We start from the raw sequence: 6,000 nt of genomic DNA on the forward strand, positions 1-6,000 counted from the left end.
TGTCTCCATCCAGAGCTGCACCCAGGATGCTGATGACCTCACACCCTGTGGGTAGTCCATCAAGATAAAACACTTAAACAAATACCAATTAGAATGTACATTTCATGTCCTCCCATATTTTGCATGTGATGTATTTCTGCCTTTATAAGGGGCTTGCCGCCCCCTAAGTAAACATTCCTCAAAGCTTTCATTTAACTGATTCTGTTGTCAGTGTGATTTATTCGGCGTGCATGCACTTATACTTTGAAATCTGGACAGGGGCAGATATTCAAGCAAACACTTGGTTTGGTGTTAAACACCACAAACATCGCACTCTCTGCCCCCCCAGCCACCCACCCACAATGCACTCTCTGCCCCCCCAGCCACCCACCCACAACACACTCTCTGCCCCACTGCACACATCTAACACTCTTTTTACACCCCCCCTGCAAACACTGCACTCTCTGCTTCCCACACACACACCCTGCACTCTCGGCCCCCCACATACACACACCGCACTCTCTGCCCCCCTGCCCACAACGCACTCTCTGTCATCCTCCCCGCACACACCGCACTTTCTGCCCCTGCACACACCGCACTCTCACCCCCTCCATTCTGATGCCATTCTTTAAGAGCTAACACTAACTCTAAAAGTTCCTTTATAACAATATCATAGCTTCTTTCTGTTGTATTCAACTTGTGAGAAAAGGAACCCCAAAGTTGCAAAAGGTGTCCTAGGGGGCGCTTCCTGGGAAAGAACCACCACAACACTGAATGAATTGACTAGAATGAGCTGGATGAACCAAAACTGGAGCGGAAGCAAAAGCACCTTTCAAGAGATTAAAAGAAGGCTTAGCTTTAATAGACCAATCAATGTGGTTCTCTTTCATAGCGGTGACATGGACTGTGATCGGAGAAAAGTTTTTAATAAACTGTCTATAATAATTTATAAAGCCAAGAGGTACCGGCCAATCAAGGATAGAAGACAAATATGAAAAAAGGCAGCATAAGACCGCGCCCCAAACAATATATGCAGTACTGCACTATAATATTATTTTTGCTTTTATCATTGAGGTCAATTGTGTACGTGTATATATATTTGTTTATATATATTGTTTGGGGCGCGGTCTCCTCCTACCTTTTCCACATTTCGCTATCCACAGGGTTTGGGAATCCTTGTATTGGTTACTGCAGCCCACAGCCATCTTGTGTGTAATATTATAGTAAGCCCCTATCATTCTCTCTTACAAGGATAGAAGAGAGTTTAATTGGGTCTGTCTGAAATTCCCTTAGCCCAAATAATGTAACCCAAGAAGTCAATAGTGGGTTGGTCAAACACTTAATTTGCCAAATGATTCTAACATGTTTGTGTAGGTCAGGTGAGTGTATCAGTATGTCATCAAGATACTCATTGGCAAAGGACTATAAATAATAACTCAATATGTCATTATTAAGGTCCTGGAAGACAGCCGGGGCATTACATAACCCAAAGGGAATAACTGTGTATTCATAATGGGCATGTTGGGCATGATGGCTGTTGAATGCTGTCTTCCATTTGTCTCCCTCCTTAATATGAATTAGACTGTATGCTCCTCTTAGATCCAGTTTAGTGAAAACAGTGGATCCTTGGAGACTATCAAACAGTTTGGTAATAAGAGGCAGGGCCGCCATCAGGGCATGACAACCATAACTGTTGTCATGGGCCCGGCGGTCCTGGGGGGCCCGGACTGCTCAGGGAGTCCCGGGCCCCACATTTCGTTTGTGCACATATAGATAGCGATTATCGCTATCTCTATGTTCACCTCGGGCCCCGGCTACCTGTAGAATGCAGACGGGGACCAGCCAGCCACATCTTAACTCTCCAGCTGCTCCTGCCCGTAACTCTCGCGAGCTCCGCGGCCGGCAGAGCGTTGTCACGGGTTACCATGGCAATGCTCCGCGCGGCAAACAGGCACAGCTCGCGAGACTTACAGGCAGGAGCTGCTGGAGAGTTAAGATGTGGCTGGCTGGTCCCCGTCTGCATTCTACAGCGACTGGCTCCATCCACTATACCACCGGACCACCAGGGATACGATCCCCCCCCTCCCTGGCCAGGTAAGAAGCAGGGTGGGGGGAATAAAATGTAAATGCCACCAAAAAAGCTTCCCTCCCACCGCCCACCCCCCCCCATGCAGCCCCCTATTTTACATACAGCCCCCACATTTACACACTAAAACCACAACACACACACTGCATACACACACTAAAACCACAACACACACACTAAATCCACAACACACACACTGCATACACACACTAAAACCACAACACACACACTGCATACACACACTAAAACCACAACACACACACTGCATACACACACTAAAACCACAACACAAACACACACTAAAACCACAACACACACTGCATACACACACTAAAACCACAACACAAACACACACTGCATTCACCATACACACACTAAAACCACAACACACACACTGCATACACACACTAAAACCACAACACACACACTGCATACACACACTAAAACCACAACACACACACTGCATACACACACTAAAACCACAACACAAACACACTAAAACCACAACACACACTGCATACACACACTAAAACCACAACACACACACTGCATTCACCATACGCACACTAAAACCATAACACAAACACACTGCATTCACCTTACACACACTAAGGCCACAACAAAAACAAACACTGCATTCACCATACACACACTAAAACCACAACACAAACACACACTGCATTCACCATACACACACTAAAACCACAACACAAACACACTGCATTCACCTTCACTAAGGCCACAACAAAAACACTCTGCATTCACTACACAAACACACACTTTATCTAAAACACACAACTACATTCATTATACAAATGTGCAATCTGTATCCATTTTACACACCACACAGGCCATCCTTGTGGGTGGACTCAGAATGGGCCCTCGGGGGCGGGCCCAGGGGGCCCACACTTTGAACTGTGTCAGGTGCCCCGAAATTTCTGATGGCAGCCCTGATAAGAGGTCAAGGATACCCATCTTTGATGGTAAATACATGGAAGAAGGTCGTCTTATTTTAGAAACAGAGAAGAAGCCAGCTCCTGCCGGAGAGGAGAAGCATCTGAAATGTTTATTTTTGGAAATTCATTTTCTTTTATTTCGAGAAAATTGTACCAGGCTCTCATTATCTTTTTATTTGTTTTTGTGTCCATTATTTTTTCACATTGACCCCTTTTTATCTTATTTGGTGTTTAGGTAATATTTAATTCTTAATATAGTAATGTGTTCTTTGGACGTGACTCGCTGGGAATAGATTTGAAATTCTTATTTTTTTCCTTGGAGGCATGTTGGCAGTTTCATGTTGGTCATATTGTGCTGTAATATTTCCAAAGGTGCTAATATGTAGCATTTAGCATTATTTTATCTATCTTTCTAAATTGTATCCATTCCCTAATCATTTGTTTTACTATTTTTGAGTTACCTTTTTAGTATATTTCTTAGTTCTGAATTTCTATACCACAGTATTAACACTAGGTCATCTACTTGTGTCAACTCTTGCTCGAATATATACAATTCGTCATTTTTCAAAGTTATCACTTTAATTTGATGTATTTTGAAGGCTCGCCTTTTGGTATTTCCTCAATTCTAGGAAACCCATCCCTCCCGGTGTCTGTGTTTTCTTGCAATATAATATTTTTCTCGAAATGTGTGGTATTATTCCTGCCCATATATATTTTTCAACCATTGACTGGAATGTATGCATATATTTTTGGGGCTTTTAGTGGTATCATTCTAAAATTAAATAACTACTTTGGTCCTTCAGTTGCTGGACTAAGTCCTTAATCGGCATTGAATAATTAATATCTGCTATATCTATTTTTGGAGGGATTATTATTCATAGATATTTTAACCCCAATTTTGGCCAATAAAAAGGGAAGTTTTTCTTTAATATATTTATAATTCATTTTCCATAATTGTTTGTTTCCAAAAGGGCTTCCACTGATTTCTGTGATGACGTTAGCATTAATATAATGTCATCTGCATAAGCAGATAATTTTTATTCCAAATTTTATTTGGGGTTCTAGTCTTATTTGCGCGAACACCGCTGAGCCTCCAGCCTCCTTACCTCTGCATTCGGTAGTGTAACCGAATGCCTGTTCATTCGGTAGTTTAACCGTATGAACAGCATCACCCCAGATAGCCATGCCATGGAGCCTATTCGTGTAACGAAAGTCTATGGGAAAGACTTTGGCTCGATGGCGATTGAACTGTATGTATGTGATCTGAGTGCCATTCGGTAGTGATGGGCGCTCAGATCTAAGCTATCTGGTAGAATGTATATGTTTTGTGTAGTAAGTGTAACATTGGATATTTTAATGTCTTTTAATGTCCTTTGTCTGCCGTGTGGTTAATGGAGTTTTGCCTCTGTACTTAGAGATAATTGGATTGTGGGATTGTAAGCTTGTGATTGGTCAATGTCCAATATGTTTTCCAGTCTTCCATCTGGTCCCCTAGGGGAGTGTCCACCAGGTGGAAGACCTGCATAAAAGCCGGGCAGGTAGCCCCAGTAAATCAGTTTTGCTTGATCCTCAAACGAAGTGTTGTCTCGTTCTTGGGGGTAATTGGATTGTATGGGGTTACAGTGCGACTGCCAGGAGTGTAAGCTGTTCGTATGGTTTCTCCTGTTCAGCTGTTTAACAGCATTCGTGTGTTTCCTGTTCGGGAGTTGGAGGATTCGTATGGTTCCAGTTCGGGAGTTGGAGAATTTGTGTGTTTGCAGTTCGGGAGATTGGTGATTGCAGTAGCTACCTGTGCATCTGAAAGGGGAATATCGCCTAAACGATTTTTAACCTGTGTGCAAAATGGTCCGTTACAAGGGCCAACATGGGAACTTTCTTTGTCTTTTCTAGTCTGTTAGATCAACAATTGTCCTTCTATTATTATTTGCGTATCGATTTTGAATAAAGCCTACTTGGTTTTGATTAATTATATGTGGTAAAATCCTTTTCAATCTGTCTGCTAAGATTGAGGAATAGAGTTTTGTATCTCCATTAATGAGAGAAATGGGACTGTAATTTGTGACTTTGGTGATATCTTTGTCAGTTTTTTGGATCGGGACAATTGTGGCTTGTAGCATTTCACTTGAAAATTTTCTTTTAGAAGGGGTACCCGTAGGCCTCCTGATTTAACCTTTAACACTAAACGGTTAGTATTAATTTGTGGGCATTTCTTCTCCCATATGAACTTATTAATTAGGGACTGTGCAAGAGTCACCCAGCTGTCTGGGCAAGCCATAGGTACCATACGAAACAGGTAAATCCACATATGATCTCACTGTATTAATTCTCCCCCACCATGAAAATGCAATATTCCTCCATTCCTTCATTTTCTACAGGTTTCTTTTAGCAAAGGTAAGAAGTTGAGTTCCAATATTTTAACGGGATCACAGGCGATCTCCACCACCAGACACCTAAATGATTTCCTGACACAAAAAAACAAAACGTCAGGAAATTTTCTATTTTGCATTACTTCATTAAATAGTTCTGCTAAATAAGGAGAAATGTGTGATGATTTTTTTTTTTTATAAAAGCCATCCGGCCCCGGTGGTTTATTAGATTTTAGTCTTATGATAGCCTCTTGTACCTCAATCGTAAATGGCTTTTAAAATATAGCTATTTGCTCTGTATTCAAATATGGTAATTTTATTTCTTTCAAATAATGATTCATCTCTTCTTTATAATGATCCTGAAGTGGGATATTGTATAATGAAGAACAATATTTTTGGAAAGCCCTTCCTATCTCTTTAGGATTTAGGGCCGGTCCTTTTTCTGTAATCATTTTTTATATTCTAGATTTCGCTAAGATGGTTTGTTAATAATTTATCCGCCCGATTCCCCAAATAGTAGTTTTTCTGTTTAACTCTATTTAATATTTTATTTGCTCTATTTATCAAAACATCTTTTATAGCTATTGTAGTGTTACCATTTTTTTGGTTGTTT

General features: G+C 41.2%; 1 protein-coding gene across 2 annotated transcripts in view; it reads right to left on the reverse strand.

The window, feature by feature from the left end:
* Positions 1-6,000, reverse strand: part of WAS (WASP actin nucleation promoting factor) — a 46,415-nt gene that overhangs the window by 21,441 nt on the left and 18,974 nt on the right. The gene's annotated exons all lie outside the window — the stretch shown is intronic.

Source organism: Pelobates fuscus, chromosome 9 (genome assembly GCF_036172605.1).
Source record: "Pelobates fuscus isolate aPelFus1 chromosome 9, aPelFus1.pri, whole genome shotgun sequence".
Taxonomy (NCBI): Eukaryota; Metazoa; Chordata; class Amphibia; order Anura; family Pelobatidae; genus Pelobates; species Pelobates fuscus.